We start from the raw sequence: 15,543 nt of genomic DNA, 5'->3' as shown, positions 1-15,543 counted from the left end.
AAGGGTGAGTTCATAGAAAAATTCGGCAGAAGCTGCTAGAAGTGCAGACACACCTTGCGTGCTGATCAACTGACAGATTAAGTATCTAGAAATGATTTTGGATGCCGGGTTAACAAGACCAGTACTTATCAAATCCGCTGCAGAAAAACTCAGCTTAACCAATCTATGCCTGTAGTGAAAGGCCCTCGCAACGCACGAAGCGCCTTCTAGCGTCCGCGGGAGAGTTTGGAGCAGTATACGCAGCTTTGAATATTGCTCTAGATAAACAGAGTAAGAGGAAAAATTTGGTAGCGGCATAAAGAGCTATAGAAATAGAGTAGCCAGAGCATATAAGACCGGCTCCACTGAGGCGGTCTTGTGTTCAGCAAGATGCTATTCTGAGATCTTCTCGCAGAAGAAAGAGCGGGACGATATCTGGAAGATGATATAGACCAAAACAGCAACGATGCAGAAATATCAAGCAACACAGTCCCAACCAGGAACAGCAGATAGGCCAAGGAAGTGCTTCCTCATCCCGGGCTCGCGTGTCCAGCGGGACCACGGCGATCTTATTTTACACACTATGCAAATATTGACTGGATATGTTCAGTGTTAAATATGCATGGTGACGATAAAGAAAACGCGACGTAACATACGCGTATTATGCGCGTCAATTGTTACAGACGGGTTGCGCCAGAATATATTTGAATATGGGGCTCTTAGTGCAGACGAGTACCGCGAGATACATGTCCATGGTTTGGACGTTGTCGGTCATATGTTTGCATTTACCAGGGGGTGAAGAAGACGGACGATCCTTTTCGGGACTGTTGTGCCTAAGAAAAAATTAAAAGGGAGGAAAAAGAAGGCCGGAAGAGGAGTGTTAGGAAGGTCAGGAAGCAACCTTGATACCCTGCCCCCTCCTCTGGAGAAATTTGAGGTCATACTTCTAAAACGTTCTGGGTTTTGGAAGAAATAACAAAGAGGATGGCGGCTTAATAGGTGTTACGGTGCTACACTACATTGGTGTAGAACGATTTCATCTGTTTGCAAACAGGTAAGTGGGTCTTACCCTAGGACGTTATCTAATAGCATCAAACGAAAGAGGTTCGGGTGTTCCGGTCGTGTATAAATCTATTACCCTATATTTCTATGAAAACAAGGATTAAACGTTTTAACTACATGTAGAATTGCTAATAGTGCAGAATAAAAGCAAACGTTCGTTGACAACATTTGGCTTTATTGCTTGAATCAAATAAGAGTTAGCCGACAGCGAAGTCAGCACATACACGGCTAATTGTGGTAAACCGTGTGAAAGATATTATCAAAATGCAATTCTGTGCCTTGACAGAACTGATAAAAGCGTTTTTTGTTGAAAAGTTATTAATACTGCATATTATCCAATTCTAGAATTTTTCAGGATTCGTACAGGCGAACTCGATTGAACTTATTCGAAGGTCTTTCTAAAGCCTCACCGGTTCTCTCAAGTTCAGCGTCGGGGCGTACATTCGGATTCGTGCTTACGTATTTATGTCATCTAACTCTGCGCTAGCAGTATCATCTCCGTGTCGGCTGGTCTTTGCAATTTTTGTCCATTTTTTTTCCAGTTTAATAATCCAGAGTAGCTGGGTAACAGGTTCATTAACGGCACACGCTTTAGAATATCAATGGTACGACTAAAATCTAGAAACAGCGAAACTAAGCGATAGATCTGGCGACTATTGTAATCTTAGCCTATGTAATAGGTTTGCTTAGCCCATAAGCTCGGAACGTGTTTTGTCGAGGTAGTAGATGTTCGATCCATCATTTATAAGCATGTTAGCTCCGCTCATTGATAAGTCTTCGTAAAAAATCGCTAGTAAGCGGACTGCACCATACGAGATACGCAGGACTACTGAGCTAACACGAGTAGTGATAGGCATACGACGTTGTGGAGCAGACTTTCGTCCATTTTGAGGTGGTGATAATTTTTGCGTTGAAGCTATCATGGACGCGGCTACATGAAGCTCAGGCAAAAGAGGATTTTGTTAACCGAGTGCGCCTTTAGGGAGGCTGCAATATAGCCACGTGGACCTTGGACCAGATACAATAGAATGTAGTAGTAACTTACGGCTCATTCAATAAAGTGATACGGTGATATGTCATAACATTTTTGTAGGTAGATTACCGTGCAGCGTTCACGCTGGATAAATGCGTCAGCAACCAACAAGTAGCAGAATAAAATCAAGGTAATCTTTAGGACACGTTGTACCTAGTCGACCAGTTTTTGAAAAACGACATTTAGTCCTTTAAAATGCCATTTATCTTGTTAAAAATTCCCCTGTGACGAGATTATACTATTTTAGAAAGGCATTTATTTATCGATTAAACTTATTGACTAAGGTCAGTAGCAGATGCCATTTAGTACTGAGAAAAAAAAAATTAAACGTCGTTTAACTTTTTCAAAAAAAACAATTAAACGGCAATAGATAGGACGACCCAAGAGTGCAGCTAGTTCCCATAGAGCTTCAAAGGGAAACGAAGCTCCTTGTAAAGAACTTCAACGACGATCGCCTACTGCTTTCTAAATAACAACTGCACCACGTATAGTACACGAGATCCAGTATAAATTATATTACTCTATTACGGATGTGTTCGACCTTTGCTTTATTTGAAATGTGCCGCTACGTTCAGTTTGCTATGATCTGCCTTTATTTCAGATCTACACACAAACTCATTCATATATAGCTGTGCTGTGCTTCACTATACTTGTATATACTACGTATACGGATTACTATATGTAGACAGTATAGAGATTCAACAAAAATATGTGTTTTTAAGGTTAAAACGCCCCAAAGGAAGACTTTTACCAGTACTTAGGCAAGCTCAACGAGTGTCTGTTGCAGACGAATACACGCCTAGTTCATTAGCACCATGGGAAATCCTTGTATACCGCTGTCCTGCAATGCTGAAACGGTCTCGTGGCTTTTTAAACAGTTCATATCCGAAATGTTTAGTTCCACAACTTCGTTAATTAGCCGTAAATACTATAACGATTTAAGTGAACCCGTTTGCTGCTTATTTTCGAGCCTCACAGCTGTTGAGTCATATCATGTGATTTAAAAAATCGCGCCTATAAATGATTTAATACAATCGCTATGTGACTTCCGTCGAGGACCTTTCCGTGCGTTCTAGCTATATAGTAATGGCGCTGCGTTCGAACTGCCAGCCAAACATAAACCCTTGCCATCTTCCCTGTGGTAGTCACCGTGGAGGGCGCCACCAACGGCACTGCCACATAAGAAAATCACTAGCTTATGAAACGCTTGTGCATTCTATCTGAATTGAAAAGTATGCCTAGAAGTAAAATTGTTCGGGTCGGCTGGGTGGCATAGGTCTATTCGGTGCACACCGTGGTTCCTCCATCATTCAAGTATTAGATAGGCGGGTTAAGGACTGCAATAGCCTGGTAGTGCTGCCAAACTTTAAGGGATTGACACCTTGCCGATACGGAAACCGATACGGAACTATTATCTCAAAGCTTTGTATTTTTCTCAAAAAAAAAAAACATTTATTACCTGCGGTGCCTACTACTAAATTATCCAGTATATTTTTGAAGATGATATGATTGAAGCACGACAAGTCAACACGATAAGAAGCAGCTTATCCAACTGGAGCTAGCCCATTAAATTTTGAAACATTGTTGACTATATTTGACTAACTATGTCCTTCGCGGCGTTACAACGCGTGTGCTATAAGCTTTACATACGGCTGTAGAGCGTATTGTTCAAATGAACTAGGTTCACTATTTGTTAGCGCCTGCTGGGAGGTGGCATTGAATAAGGTGGCGGCGCAAAGCAAATGTTTTCCTACTTCTCTCTTGCTTAGGTTTCAAGCGTTTATTTCACAGAGTTGCTCGCCTTCAAAGTATCTTCTTTTCCTACAGAATAGGATCCTGCTTCAGCATCACTTCGTCGCATTGCTTTTCGTCCGTTCCTAGCAGAAAAGCCTATTGAATGTCTGAACTTAGGGCCGGCTTAGCGTTGACTTTGCCTTACGTCGATCACATAGAAGGCTAGCGAAGGTTTAGGGAACAAAGCGTTACCCGCGACGAATGCTTCCATCAAAAATAAGTTTCAGGACCAGTCGTTTCTTCCGAACACAAAGGTCGTGCCCAATTCTTTATAGCTCGAGTAAGGTGCTTCACACTCGAGTCCAGTTCACCTGGCAGGCCTTACGTCCGTGCCGGACAAAATACCGCGTATGCGTGGATTCTACAGTCTTTTTGACAGCACGATCAGTGTATTTATTGGTCGTATCAATGCTGAAGCAGCATTCATTGGCCGAATGAAAAATGGTATTTCTTTGACGAAGACTAGCTGGCTGAAAATCGCTAACTTGAGTAGCGTTTTTTACGTTGCTGAAAACAAATTGCGGCTATTGATGAAACTGTTGCGTATAGAAGACTTTGCACTACGTAAAATGTCTCTAGCTGTTAACAATCGGCTAGAAAATGGCTGATTATTGATTGAGGACAACGAGATAAATTCCGATACCTGTCGAGTAAAAGCTATCCCGTTTAATGGAGGCCACGTCGGTGGATTGCTGGCATGTATACGGATAGAGATCATCTATGAGATAATGGATCAGTGCTTTTGCGTGCGTTCAAAACTAACGAGAGGATTTTGATCGATGACAGTGTTATTACTAATCTGTGTGCATACTTGAATTTACGAAATGAGCATTGTACGAACATCAATGAATGCCGTCTATACAATCGGGTTTACAATGGGATAGGTAAAAGCGGAAATGACATTTATATAGCCAAACACGGCTGTATCACAAACGAACCTAACTGTGCTCTATATAGGCGTTTTTCCCTTAGGCTGCAAGGAAGCGTGGATCGGGCTTGGTACTCAACACCGCCAGAGCCGTTCACAATCCACCCCTTCTCTGTTCTTGGTAAGTCTCTGTCAGTCTGCGTCAGTTGTCAGATTGGGCACTCCCAGCTACTGCGTCTGTCTGTAAGCTGCGATAGAAATGGATAAGACACAGAGCAGCGGGGACTGCTGCTTCTGTCTATATGACTCCCACAGAGCTTGATCTATGACCTATGAAGAATTCTAAAGCGGATTAGGGTTGGTTCTCCACAGGTCAGGTCGACTGGCTTGAACTCGCTAATCCAGGCGCAAAAAATTAGGGTTGCAAAGGATCTAGGCTTGGCAAATTGGTCGAGGGTTTGTTGGCACGTTTGCTCCCCTAGCAACGCAGGAAAATAGGAGCGGGTTTGACTGGCTCTATACTAAGCTATTGTTAATCAGTTTGGATTTAATGCTGCCGTCCTATGTCTGTCGAGCGTCGTGCAGAATATACGAGGCGATAAAAATCAAAGAACAAAGAAAACAAAACTTCATCCTAGTGCTGCCGATCAATAAAGATTGCAAAACCTATATCAAATACGTATTCTGTGTGCAGATATTTTTCGATTCCTGTTTACAAATTTCTCCAGCTCACTGTCAATAGTCCTGTTATCGAATCCTGAGTACTAACGAGTTTAAATATTTGCGGAAAATATTAATGCCAAATAGCAGATATCACTTCTATACGATTATCGCTTTTTAATACTGTTTGACTTAAGCGTTGTCCTACTATCTTAACATATCTCATTACAAATAACATACAATCTAGAAAAGCACCACTGACACTTACTACAGTGAGTATTCGGTGTTGCCTTCTACCCGTTTAGCCTCGACCTTTTAAAGCTGCTAGAGAAGATACGACGCTTTTTCCCAAACGAACAACGTTCGAACCAAAGCACCGCTGAAGAGGCATTAGATATTTTGCCTATATTTTAATGACTGTAGAATACTTCGATGAGATAGAATATTTCCATAAAGGCCACGTTAGTTTCAAGGTATTGATGTCTTAATATCACCTCTTTTTAATTCGCTGTTTGACACTTTCGGTTTGCGTACGTCGTCCGTCTTGCCTTTCCTTGCAAAACCGACATCGCCTTTTGCTACTGGTTTGCAAACGCCGCCAACAGACCATAATATTCTGTTTGGCGAAAAGATCTATTTTAGGAGTCATTGGGATCTCCATCCTAAAGGTTTAGACACAGTGAGACAGTGCGAGGGCTCCGCCGCTTATTCTGCTGTGGCTAGACGTACGCTTTGTGTATTCGGACTCGGACTTCCGAGGCATGAACTAGAATTGCAGACTGCCCAACGGTCGAAATCCCCTGTCCCCGTGAGAACACTGTGAATACGTTACGGCTGCGGAACGCTAAGCTTGCAGATTCCCCTATTCTGCCCTACAACTCTATGGTCGTTCAAGAGTCCGAGCGAGCGCATTCCGCTTCTACATTGTATGCACGGACGCGGGAGGCAAGTCCATCCAGAGAAGGGCAGCCTCAGCAGAAGCAGAGCAATAAAGGGAGTATAAACAAAGGAGACCGTGGACGCGAGGCGCGCATGACGGTTGAGGCCGATCACAGAACGCGAATAACGGCGTGCCGAGTTGCTCACGGACTGTCTGGTCTGTCCCTCCACAGATTTAAACGCATTCGTTGCATTGGTACGCTCCAAGTTATTCGCAGATGAGCCGATTTCGTGACCGTGGTTAGTCGACAAAGAGATGCTTGATGCCGTAAAACATTTCCACGGCCGTAACGGGGAAACTGCAGAGTAAGGCATAGATACGTGTTGTGGAGATCATCAGTTACACGTTTATTCAACTGGGCCTTTGCGAGAAAGCAACGTCCGCGTACTCCTTCAGTCAGTTGAAACTTGCTAGCGAATGCTTTGTTGTCGCTTAAAGGAGTCGATTGCTAAATATATCTATTATTCTTACCTTATGTATATACTACCTATTGCTGTTATAAATATACACTATGTGCACATAAAACTCAGTTGAAATGGCATTAGTGTTATTATTTATAGTTTTAACTATCGGATTATTTTTCACTCGTGTTAGGTAGAGCTGGCCTGCATTACTCCGAGATGCAAAAAGCGGCTATGTATATGCTACATGATCAGCCATACAAAGTAGTTCTTTTTTTTTTTAATTGCCTTCTATCTCACTGCACATGTTCATATCATATGCTACATTATATCATGCATGTATCAATTTATACTAGCATTCAACTTTTGCGAATCTGAAATCGTGCACAGAACAAGCTATCGTACTCGTCTAAACTGTTAGACGATATTAAAAACCCCACAATCCCTTGATCAGCTGTACGTAGCGCTTTTTTTTAAATGGGTGCGTTACGCGTTTCTAAATAGAATCGGTACTGCCAGAGCTCACAAACGTAACACAATTTACAGCCGCCGGTAGGTCCAGCGCGAAAATTTTCGTCCAAAACGTCGTCTGAGATCCTTTAGTTCTGTTAGTCTACTTATCCAGGTAGTTGTCCTGAAAGATCCTGCTTTTTCTTCATGTACTCCCTTAGATAGTAGCGCCTGAGAAAGCGGAGGCGCGATCGGGCGGTCTTTCGCACATTCACTCCCCTTCCCTTTGAAAACAGTAAGAACAATGCCCCACATTGTTCCGCGTTAATTGCCTTCTCTTTGTTTACGCATACGTACCCGCGATGGTGTTTCGCACACGATACAAGGCGACCCTAGGCCGGCAGCACTCAAAGGCGTAAATCAGTCTGAATAGAGTGTACTCACCGTCAGACTGCTTTGCCCTGGGCCATCCTTCGTTTTGCGCCTGTCGTCTACAGAGGAGAAAATACCCGGCCTGTCGTAACGTCACACTGCCGCTCTCAGTTGGGGTTACCCTGCACCCACTGGCTGCTGTTACTTTCCGAGCCCCATTCGATCTGTTCTTGCATGAAGCCTGCGCCGCCTCCCCTAGGGGTAAATGATACTACCAAGTAGTTCGAAGCTAGTACCTGAAATTAAAAAAAGGGCCCATTAATTTTTTTATTATGTAATATACAATGTGTGTGTGTGTGTGTGAGAGAACACGTGGACACCGTTTGTTCATCGTGTTTCCGAAGACACAACTATTATTGTGTTTAAATTGTATAATTTAAGCTATTTTAGATATTGACCTTACTAGGTACGCTCACATAGTTCTGCAGTTTGTTTGCAATGCCTAAAAACCTACTTACGATCGACAAACTTATTTGATTTTTATACGAATAATGCTATTAAAGCCTCAAGCTGTACGAAGGAAACATTTGTAAGGCGTCTGATCAACTGGTCTGATTAAGTAGGAAGAAAGACGAACTCAATTGAAAAATCCGCTACGCCTAAAAGTACTGTTGGGCTGAAATTTGTTTACCCGAATGCCCTTGCAAAAGACTTTGCCTTCGGAGCGGTTGGATCGGCGTTCCACGTCAAACAAGTTCCTCTCGTTGCCACTCATATGCATACTTACTATCTTATCAGCAGAATAATAACTTATTAATCCATATGTTGATCCTCTGTATGCTCGAATGCTATCTAGACACAAACAAATCAAGGAAATCTTCTTCTTGGTGTACATATCCAAAGAGTACTAGTTCCCTCTTCTGAGTAGCGGGTGCATCGAGTTATTCAAATCGTTTCGTTGCGCCTAACATCCCGTTTAGCATAGAGATGTTCTGGCCAACATCAATAAAATCTAGCGTTTCGTTGGACAGTTATAACTACAAGGAAAAAATAGTTTCGGTCTTTTGATATGGAAACAATACGAAACTGAGCCAATTACAATTGTCATTTATATATATATTTTTTATAAAGTCACACCCTATCTGAGCTTATACCATAATTGACACCATTGTGGCTCCATTACGATTTTTATCATTGCTTTCAGATAATCCATTCTTGTACGTTGAGCAATTACAGAGATACTTTCCAGTACCATAACGCATTGCCTTTAACAGAGTAAGTACAAGGTAAACATGAATACGAGCATTGTAAATTGAAATATGCCTGATTTTTTTTAGTGAACATTTTTCGTAGATTGACACACGCGCATTATATTTGTTAGAAGACGCAGCTCTTATTTTTGATATTGTAAACCATTACCAGTCAAGGTACGCACCACTCAGATGGTAAATTACGCCTTGACTCCCGAAGACCGTGGGTGCAGAAACCCTCCGCCAAGCCGATCTTACTCTAAAGTACCGCGTGACATAGGGAGCCCTCAGATTTCGAAACGAGCATTTTCAGGTCTCGTTCAGATCATCAGGACAAAAAGGACAACGTTTCATAGTAGGTGTGCCATATCTGCTTGGTCATTTACAATAAAGTTTAGGAAACCACCAAGACTATCCATGCGCGTTCTGCTCAATCAAGTATTTTTGCAAGATCTACAGAAGATATCAGTTTGTTCCTGGTGACAGGTGTAGTGCATTACGTACAATAGTGTTAGCAGTAATAGTTCACATCTAGTGCTTATGGGAACCGGCCACTTACCTTTGAACTTCGGATATCCTACGTTAGGGCGTTGTTGAAACCCGTTCGGTGCTGCTTTTTGCTACGTGCGCTTATGCAACAACTTTGAAGCTTCGTGACGAAGGCCCATTTTCTATTGTATTTATATTTAGCAGAAAAATCGGCCTCGGTAAATAGGACAAAAACAGTTTCTAACGAATGCGCCCCCAAATACAGATCTGACTCTCCAGATAATTAGCTTAAATAGATATTTTGTATTTTACATTCAGTAGTGCCCCTTAAGCCCTACATAGGGTGATTAGCTCTTCTCAATAGGAAATTAAGCCAATCCACGTCCAGCCCCGAACCTAGGTTACTGTACGTGTTTCTAATATTGATGAGTTGGCACTTTAGAGCTGTACTACGACGAGGTTGAAAATCATCTCACATTTTTGTCTCTATAGAAAACCATTCGAATACGGAACAACAAAGGTTCATAAGCTATTTAGATAGATGTTTATTTAACTTTGTCGACCAATAATATATTCAATTGTGCATTGCTAACCTGACTACAATGATTTAGCTTGCCGGCTTAGCTGATTGTCTCGACCAACGATTGCTAGAAGGACAGCGTCCAGTTCTGCTGAAGGTTACGAAGGTCTCTCCATTTGTCTGCAGTTCGTAAGCGGCCGTAAAAGCGGACCTGTGTAGGGTCAAAGGTTTCGGGATCAGTAGGCGGCCAACGTCGTCGAAAGCACCTCCTCGTTGAGTGCGCCATTGATCTAACCTTTCGCCACATCGCGCCTTACAATTGATTTGGCTCGACGAAGGAGACAGCGAAAGGCTCTCTCGGCATCGTTGTGCTTCAAGCCGTTGAGCTGAACGTCGACGTCAAAACGTTTGCCATGGTGCTCGGTGGATGGCCGGTCCCGGGCTCACCGGAACGTCGAAAGCGATTATGGCAGATTGCCTCTTGCTTCAGTTCTTCTGGATTGCTGGGTCAAGTTTACTAACTGGGTCTCAGGTGTGAACACTGTCAACTGTGCCGCTTTCAATCTAAGCTAAGTTGGCCGCGTATGATAGCGGACCAAAGGCGACGAGAATTTCCCCCGAAGAGGAAGAGCGCCCAGTCAACATTACACTCTTAAGGTCTGACAACGCTACCGGTAGTAGCATTGATCGTCATAACATGGCGGCACGGTGTAATAGCTTATGTCTGTCATAAGCTTTGAGAAGCGTAGACCGGTGAAAATTGAAAACGGAAAAATCTATAGAGCTGGTTGCACGATACCTGATTGTAGGTTGGATAATGAGCTTTATATTAGACATCTAAAAAACTACCGCCCATTGCAAAACTTGCAAACACCTTTTATAAACGTTTTACGTCCGGTACTGCCTTGAATAAAGATTGCCCCAGACCGGCCGGCCGACTCAAAGCGTGGGACAACGTATTTCTAGTTTTCAACCTGGACCATCAAATGTGCCTTTATGTTTAATAGTTAGGCGCTCTACGAGAATTGAAAATATTAATTAGTGGAAATAAGAGATCTCCCATGCGCATTGGGGAATCCAATTTTCGGGGACAATTATTATTAGTCACATTCAAAGCTTATCCATCTTGCATTATAGGTAGGTAGGTAGGTAGGTACGTGCTTTCTTTCATTGGTGGCTTTCGATTAACTATATTTATAGTCTCTTGATTAAAGGCCAGGCTAGTGCGAAACTCTCAATATATGCTGTTAAAATAGAACAAGAAGCTCATCTGAAGAGATTTATTTTCGACTAAATTTTGTGTTTACTAAAATACACATGGGCATTTTAGCACGTTTCCATTATGTTGGCTCAGATCAACAAGCTGGTTGGGAAGATGAAGATTCCAAGCCACGTTCCGTGGACCACACATGTCTTCCATCGATGAAATTCACCGCAGTCGTGTTCCTACTTCTCTTTGTCTACCGATGACGATATCAGCAAGTGGCATTAATGGCGTCAGTTTACCCACATGGACATTTATCATCAAGCATTCATCTCTAAACCCGGTATTCACTTCGAGATTCATTTTTAGAAAAGTTGGCTTGTGTTTTTGAAAAATTTATCTTATAAAATTGAAGGGAATTTGCATTTTAATAGATAAGTATATCCGACTAGTAAACATAGTTGAGTGTTTTACAAAGACACAGTGACATCATTAGTTGTCGCATAAGTATTTTCAAACGTCCTGAAAATAGAGTATACTTTGTTGCTGGTATCGGCTCCGTAACATAGCTTGGCTGCGTATGCTTTCATATTGTCAAAGACCAGCGACAATGAAACGCGCTTAAAAAGTAAAAGAGCCTGGAATAACGACGCGGGCGGACCATGGCTTCAACGCAACACCTTTCCACAAGGCCCATCTGGCTATGTGGTGGTGTTCGCTTATCTTAACTAACGTAGATCCGTGGCAGCGACGACTCTTGCTTTCAACGTGACGAGGCGTCAGTGCTCAATTCTATGACTCGTGCGTTTCTCGATAAGCGGTTGCCAAAGCTCAGTAGAGTAGATTTGATTTAGACGGAGTTTAACTGTTTGCTTGTTGTGACACATAGGGCCTTTGTGGGGTGGCCGGCATGCGCTGACCAGAAAGGACAAATATGCCGATGCATATGACGAAGTCGCCCACACTCACAAAGAATTACACGTCTATAACCGTTCGAAAGTTGCAAGTGGGTAACCGTAATGGCCTGTTGGGTGGCGAAAATCTATTTTACTTAAACGTGTCCCTGCACAACAGGAACATAGTCGCCTCAAAAGATGCACACTGATGCTAATGTACAATTTTATCTGAACTTTCTTTTACTGGTTGAGCGGGAGAAACGTTCCGCGCGAAGAGCTGTTCAGTGCCAAAAATAAGGCGCCATTATTCCGCAAGGAACCAGCCGATGTCTCAAATGTAAGTTGAGCTAAGGTCCTTCCAGCGTTAGGAAACTTCGTATGTATACAGTGTCAGCAGTAATCGGGTGAGGAGCATTGCAAGCAATTTCCATCATTGTGCAGGGCACGCAAAACTATAGGTCGACCAGCGTCTATCGGACCTCGTCTTCTGCGTCTACTATATCACATAATAAACAGGAGACGAGAAGCTATAACAGTTAAAACAAGCTTTTGTGCGCGACATCGTTTTATATTCGCCGAGAACGGGAATGTCGAACTGTCGAGTTTCATCTGCGTCGGCTGGCCTGTTAGCTCAGACTTTACGAGGAAAACATGTCCTCTGACAACTGTGTGTCCTGCCCACAAAGTCATTTGTAAATGCGTAGGTGTAATACATGCGCAGGAACTTCGAAGGCCATTTTATCTACTAATAACGGTAGTAAACCAATCGAACGACCACACATTTGTGCACATAGAATTTCAATATTTTCGCGTTCTATCCAGTCGTTTCTAATAGGTCAACTGTCATGATTGTCTTACGTAACATTGAATGATTAGAACAATTCAAAAGTACTACGTGCGTCCGTCATTATTAACATTATTTTCTATACTATGATCGATTTTCTACAAATAATGATAATTTATAATAATAATACTTAACTAGGTGGTAATTGAATGAAACTATGTTTTTTTCCATGCTTTAGCTAAAACGTTCTGACGAACGTTTTCATTTAAAAGACCCCTCACTTAAAATTTCAGTGTTTTTAGTTTATGCTGAAACTCATATGCAATCATTTGAAAGAAAATCTTATTTTTTTATTTAGAATTTTTGAAGCATTTTTTTATTTAGGTCATAAGTGACTAAGGAGTAAGTGGAATAGGACCTATAAAGGCTAGGGATAAAGAGTGTGTTTCTGAACACAACATAAAACATTTTCGGGGCAACGGGCGAAGCAGTGGTGGTGGTGCCGCCACAATTGACTTGTGGATCAACAGAAAAATTTTTTTTAATAAAGAAAAATCAAAAATAGGTTAATGATCCGTGATTAAAAATAATTTCTTACGAGAACAGTAAAAGCATCTCTTTTAAGAGCATCTTCCTGATATTTCTGATATTAGACACATATATCAGGACCTCATAATCTATGAGACAACAATGGGCATAACAAAAGATTGGCTAAGTTGATACCCAGGATAGCGGCATCATTAGCTGTGTATTTTTGATTCCTTTTTTATTAATTTTCGCAGATCAAATCATTTTTAATCGGGAATATTTCATTACAGTATGACGAAAATCCTGCTGGATTTTTTGGAGGCTAAATAATGGTTGGTCATTTTACGGACCGTTAAGGGTTGTAAATTAATATAATGTATAGTCTCGTGTATTTTACATCGTGGGCAAAGCATTTCAAGGATGGTCGAATTGTACTCAGAGCGTGCCATTCCTAACCTTACCTTCTTGAATTGTTGATTTTGTTCTAAAGAAAGCATGCTTTTTCTAGCACCCTTGAATTTACCGGTGAAGTACTACTTTATAACAAAAAATATTGAACTGAAAATTACCCGAAAAAACGAGCCCACGCATCCTATTCTTTCTATTCCTTTTCAATATATAGATTGTTTCAGGCTGCAACCGAAATATTACCATAGTTGGTAAAAACATCGTAACTGAGTGCTTCAGAAAATATGGGGTAGAGAAACAATTGGTGCTCGTTATTCGGTTTATCTTAACTCTGACTCTGCGTGCGATCAAAACAATTAACCGCATTGTTTTTAAATTCTTAACCAAGTTTAGATGAACAAGTTGTGCTGACTTGTAATTTACCGATAACACCCCTATCCCTCGCTACCTATCTGGACTCTGTGACTGTAAGCAATTTTTTTTTATTGAAGACTTCAAATATGACCAATTTTGTCACTGCTCAAAATAGAAACAAACAAAACGTTACTGTTTATATAAGCCTACATTCAATCATGTGTACTTCACTTATCATCAGTTGCCATCTCGCTCTTTTTGCTTGGGCATTTACTGTTGTGATGAAGTGGGGAATACCCTCAAAGATCGGCATAGATTCTTGCACACATTCCCAATTTTCGTCAGCTATGCCGCTGTCGAATGGATTAAATTGGTTGCCCTTTTTGTGCATCGTCTGACAAAACTACATTGACGTATTTGTCCTCACTGTTTATATTCGCTTATGCAGGGGGAACCAGATAAAAATATGAAGTATTGTGTGGTCCCAACTTTGACAACATCCTTTTACCACTTTTGACTGGTTGCTTGTGTCTCTCAAGTAGACGCGAGTATATTTCTCGGTTCAATTTCGACATTTCCTCCAAGCGACCGAACGCTCGAGCGAACGCCGGCCCGCTAGTTCGTTCGATTCCAACGCCGAACGGTTTTCGGTGCGCGGCTCTTGTCTCCGAGACATTCCGTGTCGCGCAAGCCCGCCTTATTCCGACTATTCAACACTTTTCTCCGGATGACGCAGCATGTCGCAGCGAATAGCTCTGCGCTATTGAGTCCTTGGCAGTGGTAGCTGCAGAAGCAGAATGCCGTCAACATACATCCAATAAATGTCCTAATTTATGACACTGTCGCATGGAGTCTGACAAGACCGAATTCGACCCTTTTCCCGACGCTACCACCACTGCCTTTTCGCCGTTGCTGCGAATGCTGAAACAACTCTCTAGTATATAAGAGAGGCATTCTACGGGCAGTGACGGGTCGCCAGCATTGGTAGTCGTCATAGCTAACGAATAACATTGCCGACTTAGAAACGGTCCTGATGGAGAAGGGCGTGGAGAGAAATGAATAAAGGAAGACTGATCGGTCGACGACGTTTTCTGGCAGCCGATATCTCGAACGACAGCGGCACCATCATGCCGGATCAGATCGCAAAACCGCTTAGATAGAGAAAAAAAGCGGCACACAACGTGTGCCGAAGCAATATTTTAGCTGCGTTTTTTTCAAGTACTCAGTTCTGGGTTTGGTAGAAGTACGAAGCAAAAACTACAGACACCAGTTATGGGATGTAACCTGCAGTTCCCGTAATAAGATATCATAATTCGATTCTATGAATTGCATGTTCACTATTCTTTGTAAAAAGCAGTTTAGTAACCTCTGAAGCTATTGGGTTTTCTAAAATTTTTAGGACTAACTTTCGTAGTAAATTACAGTGAAAATTTGAAGCTTGGTTACAAGTACGAACTAGCACTCCAACCGCCATAAAGAATCGCTGTGAAAATTCTTTAAATTTTGTTACTCAGAGCGTATCTATCTATAGTAATGCCACAAGGTCAAACA

This window comes from Varroa jacobsoni, unplaced genomic scaffold (assembly GCF_002532875.2).
Source record: "Varroa jacobsoni isolate VJ856 unplaced genomic scaffold, vjacob_1.0 scaffold_1336, whole genome shotgun sequence".
NCBI classification, from domain to species: Eukaryota; Metazoa; Arthropoda; class Arachnida; order Mesostigmata; family Varroidae; genus Varroa; species Varroa jacobsoni.
This window is presented reverse-complemented; position numbering follows the sequence as displayed.